Below are 19400 nucleotides of genomic sequence, written 5' to 3'. Positions count from 1 at the left end.
CCTGTGTTTACTGAATAACAGGGCTTTTGTACATCCTTAAAAAGTCTTAAATGAACGCATCTAAAATTAAGGCCTTAATGTCCTAAATTCATAAAAAAATGGTAAGTTCTTAAATATATTACTCAAAGTTCTAAAATTTTTGTCAGGGCAGGAGGGCTTAACATTCTCCATTGCCAAGACGGATTTCTGGCATTTATTTAAAGCCATCCGATCTAAAAATGATACGTTGAATTAACTGATGCCGCTTTCAACAAACAAGAAGCAGAGCCACAGTTTGACCGAGTCAGAGCAGGGCGGGTCGTGCTGTCTGATACACAGCAGGTGTGCAGTGTTCCCAACTTAGACAGACTGCAGGTGAGAGCTCCAATCAGTGTTTACTGGACTATTTTCCAAGGAAGTCACCACACTACCCTAACCGAAGGTGATGACATGTAATAAATTATTAAGCATCTACTACATATTAAACATATTCACGTGACCAATTTGCTGCAGCCGGGGGGGAGATACCAGACATGATTCACCATCACCCCCTACGCACTTCCTCCCGCACAGCACCCCGACCTCCCCGGGACTTTTGTGTTTAAAATCTAACTTTTAGAGAGAGGAGGCTGCGTCTGCTGCTTTAGTTCTCATAAATAAGCAATATTAATGTTAAAAGACAAATAGGCATACCCCAGATTATAGCAAAGGTCTGTGTCTCTGTTTAACCAACATTTTTGTTTTTGGAAGTTGATGGGTAACTTCTGGGTGTAGAACAAATTTCAGTCAATTTTTTTCTGCTTTAATCCAGGGCTTTTTAATCTCATGTATTTTTTAGGGATGCACGATATTATCGACATGGTATCGTATCGGCCGATATTGGTGATAAAGTTAAATATCGGACATCTGCCATTCTATCGAGAGAGAGAGATCGAGAGAGAGAGTGAGTGGAGTTTAGATTTGTGAAAATTTACAAATTTGCACTGTTCGAGTGTTGACATTGTGTTATAGAGAGTAAATGTCAATTTGACATTAAACATAATCCAAGTTGAAGTATTACATCATTTTCAGCCCCTTTTTGACATCTGTATTTGGTAGCAGGCCAAATTGACAAAGACCATGCAGAATAATGTAGTATTTTAATTCCACAGCAGAGAAAACTATGTAGTCTCTGTAAGTAGGTGTAGGGGGAAAAAAAAAAAAAAAAATCGATATTGGTATCGGGTATCGGCCAAATAAATTTTAACATATCGGACAAAAATCCCAATATCGTGCATCCCTAGTATTTTTATTTCTCGTGGGGATTTTCTGTCGGGCAAAAGTTTTGCATTGAGTCGTGTGTAGACTTCTTCCTTGCATTCTGATTTTGCATTTTCTTTTATACAGTTTATGGATCAAATCAACTGACTCGAGGCGATTGTGGCTACTTTCTACTATCTGCTGCTTGCTAGCTATTCTGCGACTAAATCGTGTGTCTGTGCAAATGTGTCAACAGTTGGCTGGATGATGTGTTTGTGTATGAAGGCAGAAGTACAGGTTAAGTCAAAACTGAGCTTCATGCCATGGATGTATTCAGAAGTTGTTTCTGTGGTTTTAAAACTAAGGAGCAGATGTGACCAGCTTACATACGTGACCAATCTCTAAAAATGTTTGTGATTCTCATGAATAATACAAGAAGATCCTTTTTGCATTTGGTTCCCTACTTCACTAATGCTTCAGCTGTAAAAGTGCTATTCCTTTATGTGAGAATATCTTGTTTAAACTAACACCTTTTTATTGTTTTCTATAAATAAAAATCCAAGTTCACATTTGTGGGGCTTCTGAAACTACAGTAATCAATTTTTCATTTTATATAGTAGAACTTTAATCATTCATGCCATTTAAAATCCTAAGGCATTATCCTATTCTTCTTACTTGAATTCGCACTCATAGCATTGTTTAGTTATGAAGGTTAGAATTTGATTAGTTTTTCACCAAGACATAATAATGATCTTTACATAACAAAACTGGCTGCAAAAGAAAAGTATGCAATCGCATTTGCAAAGACACAACTAAACCTCATGGATAATCTTGACATAGATGCTGAGACTGCATCGCCTCTGTGGATTTGATGTCATTAAAGAATAATGATGCACATTTTAGGACAGTCTCTCCTCATAATGTTGCAGGCGATTGTTTACGATGGAGCAAACGGGAACATTTACATAAAGAATGAAAAATGAATCCTAACTTGTCATCCTGGCTTGTCGTACAACGAAGAGGCTGCAGATGCTATATCACACAATGGAGTAATGGTCAAATATTTTTTATTTTGCAACAAGCTGAAAGGGCATGCTTTAATATGGAAGATTTTTGCATCTATCCAAATATATGCTAAAGGAAATCCCAAACACTTACTACTTTTACTTGTATAGTGTAATGGATTTCAAAAAACAAACTATAAAGTGGGGAAAAAGTGTGTAGATATTGATATTTAATACACGTTGAATTCCAATGGCACCAAACACTTAATATTCATGATTTTTCAGTCACAATTATCTATATTTTTCATATATAAAATGTTCAAAAATAAATTTTTATATACACAACCATTTTATTTTTGAAGTCAACACGGTTTACAAATGATCACTACAGCTAATTAAACTTGGCAGACGCAAAGATGGCTTTATCACCGTCAAATTTATAGACGTTGAGCTAAAATTTGGGATAACTCTTAACTGAGATTTATTCACAACAAATACTCCATGGCTAACTAATGGCACCAGATCTTTGGCTAAACTAGGGGTGTCCGTAGTGCGGCCCGAGGGCCATTTGTGGCCCTTGGAGTGATTTTGTGCGACCCACAACTGCAGTTTATGAATGGCATCATTTGGCCAGCAGGCTTAAAAGGTTGAGTCAGACTTTCTGCAAATTCATTGGTAATCCTTTTTATATGATGTTTAGGTTTAACAGCAAAACAGATGAAAAAAAGAACCTCAAAATGAGTAATATTAAACAAAACGCAAGCCTTTGCCTATAATGAATCTTTATTTTCACCTCATGCTACAAAGCACCACAAACCTTTACAGACTCCTATCAACAAGGAGACTTGTGGATAATTATTCATCAAACTTGGCTAAATATAAAAAATTACAGTTGATATAATAATCAATAGAGAGAAATTGGACATTTTTTAATTAATATAAAGTGGTATCATCTGCATACGAGTTGATCAAACCTTCAATTAATCTGTTGTAGCGGCTGACAGCTGGATGATTTTTCAGAACTTCGATCAGCCTTTTGGGTCGTCTATGATCCAAAAGACTGATAGACGCCCTTTTAAAAGGACACTTACTCATATTATGCTTTTTGCTGCCGAGAACAGACTAAAATAAACTTTCCAAACACAAGAAAACAATAAACATAGACCCAACAAATCAAATAAATTAAATCATTTTTAATAAAAATATAAGCTTAGTGTTTATGAGGCTTTTAATGTTTTGGATCTACAATTTAAAACTCTTTCTCCACCAAAATTACCGGTAGTAAACTTTTGTCTTTTCTCCAACATATTGCTCACGTTGTTGATTTGTTAAATTCACATTTTTGTGGCCCACGAGTCCTTTCATCTTGATAGTTTTGGCACAGATATGAAACATTTTGGACACTCCTGGTCTAAACCTTTGCCATTAACCATTAGAGTAACCTCTGTGTGACTTTCTCTCTGCCAACGGACAGTTTAAATAAAACTTTTAGAAAGTAATTATATGTACTGCACTTCTGGAACTGATAAACTTTTGGAGTCGGTCTGTGCCAACTGGCCGCCACAGCTAATCAACTTTAGCCAACAGGAAAATGGCTATAAGTCAGTCAGTTTTACAGTTATTGAGCTGCTCTGTATTATATCACGATTACTCCAAGTATAAACCACTGTTATATTTTGTCCTAATAATTCAGCTGCTATCTGCTGCTCAGTGCATTTTTAATCATGCAGAATGGCATGTAAACAACGCTAATGCTGCCTGCAATCAAGGAAGCATTTTCCAAGCATGACAAGTCTTTCTCTTCACTCGCTCTTAAACAAACAGGAAAAAGTCTGTCAGTGATTCCTGAATGCTCAGACTTAAACGTCGAGATAAATGATCTTTACCACCATAATGACAGCTGCTTTTCCTTCATCTCCTTTAGTCGCACACTAAAACGCCCCAGCTCAGTTTTCTATTTCAGCTCCAGTGGAGGATTAATGCAGCCAACTATGGAGGCTGTCACTGCATCTTTCACTGCCACTACATTGAGAGGCTCTTACTGTAGCCACACTGCTGAAAACCGCATGCCGACTGAGCTCATGCTAAGTGGTGTTGGGTGCAGGTAAGAGCAGACGTTTCCAGGTCAGCTGAAGACAATCGGTGTGCTTGCTGGATGCCCACTTAGTGTTTGCTGGTGTTTTTATGGTGTGTGTGTGTGTGGAGGGTAGTCATAACAGCTGCCTGAGTATGGGCAGCCTCAGCGAGTGAAAAATGGCAGCGAGCATGGCAGCACTTGTCTAGTTTAAAAAGGCTGTTTGGAGCTTACTGTGTGACACAAGTGACAGCTTCCTTGGTTGGTTTGTCAGTCCAGCTCGTACAGTCCCAGACAAATATGTCCGAAAGGAAATATTAACATAAAATTGGATTTTTTGGGGGTACTGTATTTTCTGGCGTATAAATCGCATCAATCAAAAAAAGCATCATGAAGAGGGAAAAAACATATATGTCACTTCAGCGTATAAGTTGCATTTATTATGCGTCACTACGCCTGTCACAATAAACAATAAATCAATTAATCTCATGATAAATTAAACTTATCGACCTCATTTTCATGTATTGGCTTTATCGTTTCTTCGTCTCTCTCTACTGAAGACACTGGATGACAAAAGGCTTAAATCCGGTGCTCTTCACTGACCCCTCCCTTTCTCTTCTCTCTTTAAAATCTGTTTTAACCGTCCAATTTTGGACGGTCAAAAGCAGCTAAGCTGAGAAGCTAAACTACGAGCTAAGCTAACAGTCCGACCTCGGGGGGGGGGGGACCTCTGTCTTGTCGAAGCTCCAAAATTCACGGTTGAAACCCGTGCCTTAGTGGAAAAAGTTCTTCTCAGTAAAAAGAAGCTGAGAACTTGTTTACTGATTTTTATTTATTTATTGAAAGCTTTGTGTGAAAAATGCTATGCTAAAGAGCTCAAACCACACCGAGCGTCCACCATTTTGAGAACCGAAGAGAGACAGCCCATGGCACGTCAAGGGGCCTCCCTCCCAATTTTCTTAGAGACACGCTGCTCACTCCCTTACTACCCATCCTTTGGTTCAAACTGTCTTATACTGTCATCCAGTGGTCAAAAAGGATACTACATGCAAAACAAATTGACAAATATTTCTTCTTAAATTTGACAATAATTACTAATTATTGTAAAATTTCAAACAATATTATCGTTTATCGCAATAATTTCTGAGACAATTAATCGTCCAGCAAAATTTGTTATCGTGACAGGCCTATGCGTCACCGCTGACCCGTCATGTTTATTATGTTTATTTAATGGTCAAAACAGCTTCTTTTAGCCTGGGTGATGCAGCACCATCCATCCATTGCAGCTGCAGCCGTTAGCTTTTTTCTTTTTTTCTTTCATTCAACCTTTATTTATACAGATACATCACACTGAGCCTCGAGGACTCATTTACAAGTGAGACATGTTTGCTCTACAGCATTCCTCCGCCTGCACCAGCTGAGTGAAGCGAGCACGCACGGGAAGACTCGCTGTTGCAGTTCTTCAGAATTTAAAGCGTCGGTCAAAAATTGCGTTATGATTATGGAAAAAAATATGTATGTAAGTCGCTTTGGTGTATAAGTCGCAGGACTGACAAATCTATGCAAAAAAAAAAAAAAAAAACCTGTGACTTATACGCCGGAAAATACAGTAATTTTCCCCAAATGATGAATCATAACGGGTTTGAAGAGCTCCCGAGTGTCAATTTACAATGCTAAATTAAATATTAGTTGTTTTGTTTAAACATAGATTTCCTTCTATTTCCTAATACTTATAATTAAAAGATTTCCCATGTTTTCTAAGAATAGCATGTTCCACAGATTCATTTTATTTATTCAGTTTATTTATATAGTGCCAAATCACAACAGAAGTTCTCTCAGGGCACTGAACAGAAACATTCACATACATTATAAATGCCAATTAGTAAAGTTATCTATCTAAGGAAGGAAGGAAGCCAGCAGATTGCACTGAGTCTTCATTTTGTTGCAGTCTCCCATCTGAGCAAGCACAAAGGCAACAGTGGAAAGGAAAAACTCCCTCATAGCGGGAGGAAACCTCCAGCAGAACCAGGCTCGGGACAATCAGCCATCTGCTTTGACCGGCTGGTTTTGAGAGGACAGGAAGGAGAAATGGACACAGAATGCTATGTCCAGAATGGGGAGTGAGCAGGTCACTCAGTAGTAGGAAAGACAAAAAAAAACCCCAAAGAAACGACAACCAAAAAAAAACCCACCCATGTTGATAGAAATAATTACAATTGATTCATGTGTAACTTCATTTGATGAAATTAAGTCAGTTTGTCCTCCAGTAGTCTAAGCCTATAGCAGCATAACTAAGGGATAAGTTAGGAAACCTAATCTGACCCTAACTATAGGATGTATCGAAAAGGAAAGACTTGAGCCTAGTTTTAAAACTGGACAATGTGTCAGCCTTACGGACAGAAACTGGAAGTTGCTTCCACAAAGCAGCATAATAACTGAAAGATCTTCCTCCCATTCTGCTTTTGGAAACTCTAGGAACCACAAGTAAACCTGCAGTCTTGAGCGAAGGGCTCTGTTAGTAAAGCATAGAACAATAAGATTTGTAATATAAGATGGAGCTGGGTTGTTGATCATTGTTGATCAGATCATTTTGAGATATAAAAATGGATTGTTTTTGTAACATATTTAGATTTATTTTGGAGTACAATGTGCACACAAAGCAAAATCAAGGTGTAACTATTCATGGAAGAGAGTACAGTTGGATGACGGTGTTTTTAGTTATTTTTTGGCAGATTTAAATAAATATTTATGGTGATAGAGATGCAGAGTAACAGATAAAAGTGGAAAGAAATAGCAGATGGGACCAGAAGCTACAAAGCCACATATGTGGAAGTGAATCAGTGTTTGAGAGTAAAATAAAAATTTCTGATGCTTCTGATTTTCTAAAGCTTTTCCACTTTTTTTATGTGTTTGCCTGGGTATTATTGTTGAAACATTGTCAATAAGACAATTCTGTTGAAGGGAACAGTTTGTTAGAAGAGCAGCAGCATCTTCAGTTCTCCATACGCTTGATGCATTGCACTTGAATTGTGGCAGATCTTTGTATGCAATCAACTTTCTTTAATGGGAAAAAAAAAAGATAAAAAGAAGCACTGAGTTAGATTTATGGACCTAATGTGAGCCTCATTTGGATGAATACAAATGGAGACGTATCTAGTTGGTAAATTAAATCCAAAGTTCTATTTTCAACCGCTTCATTTTTACATTAACTAGATATTTCTTCCAGTACCTTCGGCTTTTGCAGATGGGGACTGTAATAGTTCTTGTGCACAAGGCAATTCTTGTTGTTCAAAAAGGCTTGGTTAAAGTGTTTTTTTTTTTTTTTAATCTTTTTGAAATACTGTGTAAAAAGAACCCCCAGTGATTACACGTTTTTGCTCATCTTATCTGCTGTTTATTTGTCAAATTTTTGCTAACGATGCATCTTAATCTCTACCTGTCCTGCTCTACAATCTGGTGAAATGTAATCCAGACTGAATTTTACAGTACAAGCTATGCTGGACTGTTTTGTACAAAATGAGCAACGATTGCTATAATTGAGTAGTTCACTTTTAGATGAAGTTTTTCAGACCATATTCCGAACCAGAAAAATGTTTATTTAAATAAAATAAAAAAAACACTTCATAACAAGGCTCAACAGAAGCTATCAAGGGAAACCCTCTATGTTATGACATTACCAACTTAATGATGTGCGTCCAAGTAATGTATTGATTGATGTGAGTGATGATGGGTTTAGACTGGCCACTTGTCTGTTGGGCTTATAAAAGACAGCATGGGGGTAATCCCTGAGAAGTTGCGTGACTTCAGCACACACACTGTTGTTGGCTGCTTGATAATGATACTTGCAGTCATCTGTCATCTTGTCATGGTCCCATTGAGAGTGTAAATTTACCCCAGCATGTGTAACACCAAAAGTGTGACATGCACATGATAAAACGTTGCTGTCCTTCTCTGCGTAAGAGTAGTGTATGTGTGTATCCCTGAGGTCTTAGTCACTTATCCCCATCTTGTCCAATTGTGCTTGACAGAAGTTTGGTAGTTAGTGCTTCTCCAACACTTACTGCTAGGCTTACTTCTGGCGACAGGTGTGCACACACTCACTCAAGATTGCGCACACTCATGCACCCTTCTCAATAACAGGCGGCGGGCAACAATTTCTACTCGCGTGTCCAACGCCGCCTACATTGACAGATGAAAAATGTTTTTGTTTTTTCTGAGGAGTCAATCGGTCGTCAGTCACGTGACCGATTTAAGTCACTCTAGCAGGAAAGAGTCTCTCAGAGACCCCATTTTAGTTTGAATCAAAAATACAGACTTCAAGCCACACACCAGCTTTTAAATTGCATTGATAGGTCAAGTAAAACCAGAATAATGATAAATAATCCATGCCACATCTTTTTCTGAAAACCATCATCATATCTGAAGCATGTTAGAGTAGGAAGCAGCAGGAAAGATGGACAGTCTCCTGGACAAAACACCCCCACCCCCCTCCGCTTTCACCTCCCATCCCTGCTGAACAGATAAACGGCATCCCTGCATTTTCATGAAACCAAAGTTATTTGTCAAGCACTAAAACATTTCCAGGAAGAAGAAAAAAAGAGACGTGGAAGTTGAGTGGAGTTTGGCCTGATTAAGACAGGAGGAGTGGGAGTGAGTCATGAGGTTTGAGAGATTTGTGATGTTTCTAATGTTTGGGTTTTATATTTAGGGTGTAGTTTGGTGTGTTTTTATTGTGTATTCAAAAAAGTTCAAGCCAAGTTTAGTGTTTAGTCAGTTTTAGTGTGAGTTAAAACAATGAGGAGATTTTTGAACGTGAGAACCGAGGTGAACGGAGCAGCGGAGTCGGAATTTCTCAAACTAAGAAGATGCTCAAGAAGTCAGAGATGGAGGAGAAAAAGATTCTGAGTCAGAGAGTGAGGACTTTGTTGACTAAGTGATGCATTTCCATGATTTGTTTTAGAAGAGGAAAGAGAGGAAGATTTGTTTAAAGGTTTTGGACTCCTGATTTACTTGTTGGATGTATGGGTCCAAGTATCCAGAATCAATGGGGACGGAACCACATTTTGTCTGTGCCCTTTCCGACCAAAGAAAATGACACAAGACAGATTCTGATCTAGATTTAGGAACACTTACCGTAGCAATCCTGAGCAGGACATAAAAAATTACTAAATTTCTGTACTAGTTTTATACAGAAACTTTATGAATAGTACAAATGATTTATGGCATTTTATTGTAACACATTGTTTTAACCAGTAACACCAGCGGAAAAGGCTGCATTTTTATGGAAATAGTTTATGTAATTTTGTTGTTTGCCTAATTTGTACATGTTTATGAAAATGACTGTTTATATTTGCATTCTAAGTTGTAAAAATGATTCCTTATGAATGATTGTCATTTTCACAGTAAAAAAAAAAAAAAGTACTATAATTTTCCTACAGATTATTTGTTTGTGTGTGTGTGTGTGATAGAGTAAGTCATAAGTAAAAGATAACATGAAATCCACACATGGGAGGTTGTGTTGAACAAAATGACACCAAACATGGCAGGTTTCAGTTTTATGAATGTAAAATCAAAAATATTCCAAAACTGCCCAATTTCACCACAAAAATGGGAAGTTGGAGTCATCTTCCCATTTTTGTTTATTGTGAATGTAGTATACACCTTATTTCATAGTGTATGGACCAATACCAACATTTGCCGTTTACCGCTTACATTCCCAGTCCAGCCTTGATCAAAGGTCATTTTTTGCAGTTTTGAACACTGAATTAACATATAGTACTTTCCATGGGTCTCGTGTAGGAGTGAGGTTACAAATTATATGCGAATGACAATAAAGAACCTTGACTTACAGACTGTGGTGAATCAGTGGAATATTCTTTTACCTTTTTTTATTTAAACTTTTCATTTTCATAATAACCAACAAGATATCCATCCATCAAGCTTTATTTAATTTTGATTGACTTCTTTTGGCATTATCACATTTTCCACATCTGTTTCTGTAGTGAGTCTGAATTATAATGAATAGCAGACAAATATTTTAATGGGGAGCTTGTATCCTGGTAGCTGATGTTTTGACACTTAAGATTCAAATGCTCTGTACTCTATTGTTGGCTCAAGACAGTGAGCGATACATTCATGTAGTACTGTATAGATACACAAATTTGCTTTGAGCGACAATTTGTTTAACTGGATGAATTTCATGACATACAATGTTTTTTCATGCCGTTTGTCATATCTCAGTGACATCTCCTTTTGTTCAAAAGATGTCTAGTGCCTATCTTTGCAACAAGTCAATGCTGTCAGCATTAGTTGAGTTTTCTTCCTTTGGATTAGTTCAGCTTCCTTCAAGCCCTTTTTTATCATCCACTGGAATATAGCAGGGGATCAATTTATTTTATGAATAAAAACAAGCCTAAATTTTGATCTGGAATAAACCAGAGTTTTCAAAATGAGTTGGTTGTAAAGCAGTAAATACCACTTTTTAAAGACTTTTTTTGTGTTTTATCTTGGAGGAGGTTCATACGTCATCATCCTTCGATTGGTTGTAGAATGAATATAAATGAGTCATAAATGGGATATTTGGCGGGAAGGTGAAATTGGCTGACCTGCTTACAGGGGTGAAGGTAATAGATAAAATGCACGACCCACACTTGTTGTTGCTGATTCACCAGATAGAAAACAAAATCATCCATCCATCCATCCATTTTCTTTACCCGCTTATTCCATTTTGGGTCACGGGGGTCGCTGGTGCCCATGTCCAGCAATCACTGTGCGAGGGGCGGGGTACACCCTGGACGGGTCGCAAGTCCATCACAGGGCCACATAGAGACAAACGAGACAAACAAACATTCACTCTCTCACTCACACCTAGGGACAATTTAGAGTTACCAATCAGCCTAACATGCATGTTTTTGGACTGTGGGAGGAAACCGGAGTACCCGGAGAAAACCCACGCATGCACGGAGAGAACATGCAAACTCCACCCAGAAAGGCCCCTGGACCGGGGTTTGAACCAGGGACCTGCTCGCTGAGAGGCAGCAGCTCTACCAGTTGCGCCACCGTGCTGCCGTGAAAACAAAATCAATGCTGTGCAATTGAAGTGTCTTTTAAAACCTCAAGGGTTGGTCTGTCCTTCCATGTTCAGCCCTTGATAAAATGGTTTTCTTCATTTCAGTCCATTGTTTTTGTGATAATCAAACCTGCAATGTGAAATTATTAATTTCACACATGCAGAAATGTAAAGTTTAACTGAAGTACTGAGGATCCTTGTGATCATCTTATCAGCACACGTGAGTTAAGAATATTAGAAGAAAACGGGTAGATAATTAGATTTGTAATGTTTGGGGAAAAATGCTTAGTTTCCACAGAAAATTTAGTGTATATATATATATTTATAAAAAAAAACAAAGTTAAAAACTTACTATACCATAGTCTTCAGTTGATTGTTTTAGAAACATCAATATATTTTTTCTGTCTTTCAATTTTGAACCGTGTTTTTCCAACTAGTTAGCTCTTATCATTTCTCAAGTTTCTCTACGTCTGTACTGTCTGGTTTGTTATTGTCCATTCCGCTTCCTCCAATTAGTTTATCATTTCACAAATAAAACTGAATTAATACTAGAATAATGAGTTACAACATTCAATTTCCCTTTGGAATGAATAAAGTATTTTTGAATTGGATTGAATTGAAATGAATCTTTGAAACTCAACTGTCGTGGACTGCAACGGGTGGGAAAACCGTCTAATATTCTGTTCTTTCACAGATCTATATTGAGCTCGTTACAGCAGCTGGAGAGCTACTTCATGTGTTGCTACACTAACATCAGAGGCAGCAGGGCTTAAAAAAAGGATTTCTGACAGAAGTGGGAGTTGGAAGACGATTGAGTTGGGTTGGATTCCATCTGCTGAGTGGTACAATAAAATTAGAGCTAGCTGAAATATTGCCTAGAATCCAATTATAACATTTAAACACTGCCAAAATTAAAACACTACCAGTGGTTTTTCACTCCTGGTTTGGTGGCATATGTTGATTCAGTATTGGTAACTTCTGTTTTTCAATGGTGTGCAGATTCTAGTGGAAAGCCATTTCTTTATTTATTGTAATATCACCAGTATACCATCTTAATCTCAGAAAACCACTGTAGAATCATAATGTGACTCAGTTTCATAGAAATATTCTAATTCAGAGAGAGTCAGATGTTTTCCTGTAATACGCTGCTGCTATTGGATAGTATGCACAAAGATGGCTTCTCTTCAATGATCACATGCAGTTCTTGGCTCCGAGATTCGTTGGTTTTGCACTTCCATTATTGGTCATTGGCATCAGACTTTTACAATAAACACTGACCAGCTTTTAACTGAGCAGATGTGACTGGTTACCAGTTTGAACAAAACAACAACTCTAGCTGTTTTGAGACAGGTTGAAAATGCCCACAATGACTTAGGGACAAGAAAATTTATCTAAACACTTTATATAAGTTAAAAACTCAAATGACATGGCTATGCACTTATGCAACTCATACCCATGCCAAAGTCGAAGAACATTTGAGAGACATTCTGGATAGAGATGCACCGATCCGATACCAATATAGGTATCGGCACAGATGTCGAAAAAACTTCTGGATCGGGTATCGTGACAATGTGACCGATCCATGACTGGGCAGATCTATTCACTCTAATTCTATGCTTTGTGCTCTGAGTGACGTCACGCTCTAGCGAACTGACTGAACAAATTAAAGTTGTGTTGTTTTTACACGTCTGACCAAGCTTGTGCTCTCTTTGTGTTTAAATGTGCTGTTCTGGTGCAGAGTTTTCAATAAATTTGTAATTTAGTACATTCATATCTGCGTTTAACAAAACAAATGTTTTAAGTTAATTCAGCACTGGGTTTGTAAGCTCAAACATCCAGGTAGACAACAAAAATGGCTAAATCATGTCATCTGGACCTGTTTCAGAAATGGGTCTGGATGATTTAGCCATTTTTGTTAATTCAGCACGGTTTTTCTGTATCAGATCGGTATCGACATTGGGAAAAGCGGGTTAATGGGTATCGGTATCGGATCGGAAGTGAAAAAAAAAAAAAAAAGTGGATCGGTGCATCCCTAATTCTGGAGACTGTCATGAATGTTGCTCTCCATCCAGTCGCACTTGAGATGCCACCTTAGTGGAGGGTATTCTAGTTACCTCTTGACTACATAAATGACGAAAAAAAAGACGCTTGCGCAGTTTGATTTTTGCATTAAATAAGTTAATTGATACCAAAACGTATTCAATTGCTACTACACAGACATAATGGTAAGCAATTAAAAAACCTACAAGTTCTTTATGTAGTAGAAATTTATTAGTTAGCAACTTGTAAAATGGCAATTGCATGAACGGCGAACCGATTTAGTGCAACAAAGAATGATGTATAATGTATTGATCCAAGTGTAGTGTGTGTCCACTGTGCCTCGTGCAAAAACTGCAATCCAAAACTGACAGAGCAGCAGTTTCAGACAAGTTAAAGAGTTTGCAATAAGAACGTAAACAAGACATTGATTTCCCGCCTGGCAGTATAGATTCTACAAGGAACGATGAGACACATGGTTAGCATGTCCATTCAATAGCTGTCTGTTTGTAACAGTGTATGAAGTGACAACTCTATGTGCTGACCATATCTGTCTTACTCTGCTGTCCTGCCGTAAGGATTTGTGATCCTTAAAGCCGAGACGGTTTAAAATGTTTTTTAGGATTCCTGTCAGTTTGCATGCTGGCCTTTAAATTTCCTCTCAGCACCTCTTTCCACCCGCCTCATCGTGTTAGTTTTGCCTGGAGCAAGGTCACTTCCAGCTGTTTTAAGTCAGCTCACATTTTCACTCCTGGGAGGCTTTTACATATGCAACACTGTCTCTTGCTTTTCAAGCCCTTTTTCACCCCTCCGTCTTCCTATTCTTTTTGCACACTCATTTTATTCTGTTCTCCACTGGGAGCCAAAAGAGAGGCGTGTTTAAATAAATAGGTTTGAGAGATAAAGAGCACGCTATGCTGCTCAGTTCCTACTTTTAAGAATTATTAATTACTTTCCTACTTTTAGAAATAGAGGGAGGGTCTCTCTCTGAAGGGCCGACCATGGAAGAGATGCACTCTATTCTTTGCAGAGACAAAGAGAACATTATATCAAGGGAAGGACAGAGTTTGTGTTTTTTTCACCACACTTTATTTGTGGTCTTAATTAAATGGACAATCCCTGTATCTTTTTTTCCCCCAACTATATGATGAAGGAAACATCCTTTGGTTGTCAGATTATGCTTCTTTTAACAATCTTCTAGCAGGTTTCTTTTTTTTTTTCTTTGTACAAGGTTTGAATTACCTTAAGACTTATTTAATTAAACATGTTTTAGATCTAACTTGTTTTCACCCAATCTTTTCTTTTGTAAGTGAAGCTAACTTAGAGTTTTTTTATTTTCATCAGCGGTTTTAGGTTCTTTTAGTGGCTTATTATTACAAAATGTGCAATGCATATTCTGCGGAGTCCATACTGTTGTATAGACAAATATTTTTCTTCATATCAGACCTCAGAAAGACACTTTGTACTAATTATAAAACTGGATAAATATATTGACTTTTGCTTTTTGATTAATATTGTACAAAACCATAAAGTTGGTTGCAGTTCAAATATTAAATGCATAGATGGCTCAGGACATGGACGTTTTACAGATATGTTAAGTTAAAAGCACATAACTTTTTTGTTTTTTCAAATGGATTTTTCTAAGTGTAAACTTTTGTGATGTATAAAAGGATTTGTATTAAATTTAAATTTGTTGTCTTCCATTGGGCAGCACGGTGGCGCAACTGGTAGAGCTGCTGCCTCTCAGCGAGCAGGTCCCTGGTTCAAACCCCGGTCCAGGGGCCTTTCTGGGTGGAGTTTGCATGTTCTCTCCGTGCATGCGTGGGTTTTCTCCGGGTACTCCGGTTTCCTCCCACAGTCCAAAAACATGCATGTTAGACTGATTGGTAACTCTAAATTGTCCCTAGGTGTGAGTGAGAGAGTGAATGGTTGTTTGTCTCGTTTGTCTCTATGTGGCCCTGTGATGGACTTGCGACCCGTCCAGGGTGTACCCCGCCCCTCGCACAGTGATTGCTGGACATGGGCACCAGCGACCCCCGTGACCCAAAATGGAATAAGCGGGCAAAGAAAATGGATGGGATGGATGGATGTCTTCCATTGGATTCTTGGTGATAGCTAAAAATTAGTCTGATTTTGCAAAGCAAAATTTATTCATATCTTGGAGCTATAGACACTACTATAGGTTTCTAAGGTTAAATAGGACTGCACAAGATAATGAAAATGTATTATCACATTATTAATGTGCACTATATATATTGCAAAGGTCAGTTTGAACTGCAATAAATCACAAGTTATTAAATTCTGTGTGTCTAGAGCATTAACAGAGTACCCAAGTAATCTACACATCGATTGCTAGGACATCTATCGAGGTTAAAAATGTTACGTCGAGTATCCGTAGTGACGTCATATTATGTGACCACCGTATGACCGTAGGGGGCGGTGTTGCACTGTTGCAGGTCACAGAGTATGGTGTAACACCGGGTCCAATCCACAGAACCAGCTTCAGTTTAAGTTTCGTTTTTGACGTGCTTCATGTTTCTTCACGTTTGCAGTTTAATAATAATAATAACTAATAGTTTAGTTTTTCTTGTGACTTATTTGCAGTATGATAAATGGTAGGAGCATAATATACGCTCTCAATGTTTTATTGGTCTTTTTTTGTAAATAATTACCTTTTTTTGCAGTTTTATTTATTTATTTATTTATTTTTGTATCTCGAGATCTATGACGTCATCAAATACTCAAGTTCTACTCGGGTTTTATTATGTTAATGTCGAGTTTAAAAATTATTTACTCGTTCAACCCCTATGTGTCATGCATTCATGTTCGTAATGACAATAATATGTAATGCCAATCCAATGGAGTCTCACTGTCCTTGATGGCTAGACCCAGTTTAGATGAAGGCTTGGAGCTGTTGCACTCTTCCATTAATGAAAGCAGAAATAAGAATCTGTCACATGACCAGAACCTAGATGCCCTTTTGGCGCTGCATACCTATGGTTCCTGCCATAATGTCTTACACAGCTCTGTTGTGCTAAAAGATGAGGAGTGTGATGAAAATTGGGAAGTGGAAGACAAAGGAGAACTTCTGGTTCAATGCCTGCTCTTAAGAGGAGAGGGTTGGGGTGGGAGGTTAGAAGCAGGGACCACAAGAACCTGGTTATGTCTCATCAGTGTGGATATGTCACTGGTCACCACTATCAGACTGAAGAGAAATTTTCCTTGAACTTCTCCACCACCATCACAAATGCAGATTATCTTAAGATCTTCTATGGATTTGCGCTTATTGATCGCTTTGATAATGAAGTGAGTTTGGATTAGAAACTATGAATTTAGCAATGTAAATTGTACTTTTATGTATGATCCACACACATCCACACTCATTTAAGTTAGCTTCACTTACAAAAACAAAATTAAGTCAACTAGCTTTACAAGGAGGCTCTGAAAAGAAGGGTTTGTGTATGCCTGCCTTGCCAAAGGATTCTTGTTCTGCTGCTGGGCTGACTGGGCATCAGTCTGCTTCATTTGAGTTCCACTTGGGTGAGAAGGGAAGAAAATGGGGGATCCAAAAAAGGTAACCACAGTCAAACACTTGCTGCCCACTTTTGGAGGTTGGCAAGGTACAACCGGTGTCCGAGTGCATGTGCATGGTGTAGGAATGCCAGTAAAAGTTGACAGAGCAGCTCAGCATCACCAACTAGCAATCCTCCAGTAATACTGTCACATCTGCTGCTGTAACTTGGTGCAGTATTTTGTTGTGCTTTCGTTTTGTACTTATTTTGTGTCCATTTCAGGGACATCAAATCTATTGTTACAAATCATATTTACAAAAATATCTTTATAACTTTACAAGTTGACCCAGATTTTCAATGATACAACACAATTGTACACATGCTTTACATCATGCCATCCCTCTCACTGTAAAGTGAAAATGTATATATTTTTAAAATTTTGCTTTCTAATGCATTTGCATTAGAGAGCAAACTATGACCCATTTGTTGATTAAAAAGGAATTCCTGTTTGGGGTTAGGTGAGACCACTTCTGTCGTTATTTCTCTTCAATGTTAACATCTCATATCTCTATCTCATACCAGTAGATATGTGGCTAATGATAAAGAAGTTGTACATTCTCACAGATGCCTCCCTCACAAGTTCTAATTGCCTAAAGGCAGCAGAGATGTTTTTGAACCACAGGGCGGTCTGAAGGGAATTAAGAAGCCGTCTGGCATCTCATCATCATCTCTTTACAGTTGCAGGTATTCCCCGAAAGGTATGCAGTAATTAGTGTGAGGTCAGGGGAGTGTGTGGCCCCTTTCCCTCCTAAAGCAACATACTTTACGAAGTTGGACGCCAAGTGTTGCCAGACTTCCTCCAACAATTAGCAAAAATGTCCTGCTCCTTCATTCCTTTCTGTCCTGCCCTACTGTTTGCTCTCCTCCTCGATTAATCTCTCTCCCTGACTCCACCACCCCGTTCACTCAGTGAGCCATTCCTTTTCTTCTGTCATTGTGAAAGCGTGACAGTCAGGAAAACAGACTTTAATGAGATGGAGAAAATGAAAAAGAAATTTAAAGTCCCTGACGTCCTCCTCCGGTGAAAGCGTACCCATTCAGCATTTTTATGAGACTCTTTAGTCTTTTTGGTGAAACTGCGTAGAAAGGTCACTGCTGACAACTTTTCTGAGGCTCGTCTTGAATTAAACATGTCAAACATTCAGCCGAGCACATTGACACGCTGATAACTTATTACCAATAATAATGGGTCTTACAATCTGATGTCACAAGAAACGTGTTCTGTTTTCATTGGAATTATGTTGAAACTAGGGCTGCGCGATATGGCCAAAACTTTTATCACAATATATTTCTTAATTTCAGTCTAACGATATAATTCGATATCGATATAACAATATAAAAGACTCAGGAAAACTGTACAAATTAATGTTCACCTGTTTTTTTGCATTTATCCTTCAAAGAAATTTGAAATCAATGTCAAATAATTATAAAACTCTCAACTTTGTCCATATTAATAGTTTTTACTTTAAACAACATAACCTAACCAATGCAGCAAACGTCTGTCTCTTTTGATACAGCTGGGGGTGTTGTTTCAGGGACATGTTGGTTGTTCAGTCACATTCTGATGGTCATGGGAACTCATTTTGAAATGTAAACTTAACGCGCGTTGGAGATTAGCCTAGCCTGTTACCGCTGACTCCTTCGAGCTGTGGTGTATGTCACCTCACGCTTATGTAGTTGTGTCATGGCTTTTTCTGTTCAGGTTGGAACAGAAGCGGCCGCTTCAACCTGAACTGAAAAAGAAATGTCAGTGAAACGCCGTAATCATAGCGTAATGTATATCGAAATATTGAAAATGTACCTAAAACTCGTATCACCGTTATTGAACAAAAGTATATCGTGATATATATCGATATCGATTTATTGTCCAGCCCTAGTTGAAACACATAACTTTAGCTGCAGTTAGCTTGTAGAAAAAAAAACAACTAAAATTGTAAACTCCCCATCAGTAGTTTCTGTTTATATATTTATAATTTTCCTTTGCAAAAAGGTGGACAATAATGTTTTTGCTTATTTGCCATTTGATGGACTTTCGTGAAACTCAAAAAGTAATCCTTGGACGTACATCTACAACTTTCTTAATTTTTGGAGTCAACCTAATTCAAAATGGCCACTAAAGCCAACTGATCATATAAACACAACTATGGCTGTAACTCATTTGATCAGATATTGAGCTAAAAGTTGATGCGGTAGTAGCTGAAAATATTCATGACACGCATTCTGAGCGTTGACACATTTTGCAAGATTTAACAGTGTGAGGTCGCACTGAACATTATGTTTCAGATTTACCCAGAATGACTTTAAGCCAATCATTCCTATAAGATTATTATTACAATTTAGTCTGCAACTTATAAACTTTTCTAAGTTCACACTGATCTATAACTCGGTGTTTGTGCTTTTGAAACACTGTAGTCAGCTGTGGTTGA

At 37.9% G+C, this 19400-nt stretch overlaps 1 protein-coding gene across 1 annotated transcript in view; it reads left to right on the top strand.

The window, feature by feature from the left end:
- Positions 1-19400, top strand: part of magi2a (membrane associated guanylate kinase, WW and PDZ domain containing 2a) — a 326057-nt gene that overhangs the window by 23748 nt on the left and 282909 nt on the right. The window lies entirely within an intron of this gene.

Source organism: Nematolebias whitei, chromosome 22, assembly GCF_014905685.2.
Source record: "Nematolebias whitei isolate Nwh7 chromosome 22, NemWhi1, whole genome shotgun sequence".
NCBI lineage: Eukaryota > Metazoa > Chordata > Actinopteri > Cyprinodontiformes > Rivulidae > Nematolebias > Nematolebias whitei.
This window is presented reverse-complemented; position numbering and strand designations above follow the sequence as displayed.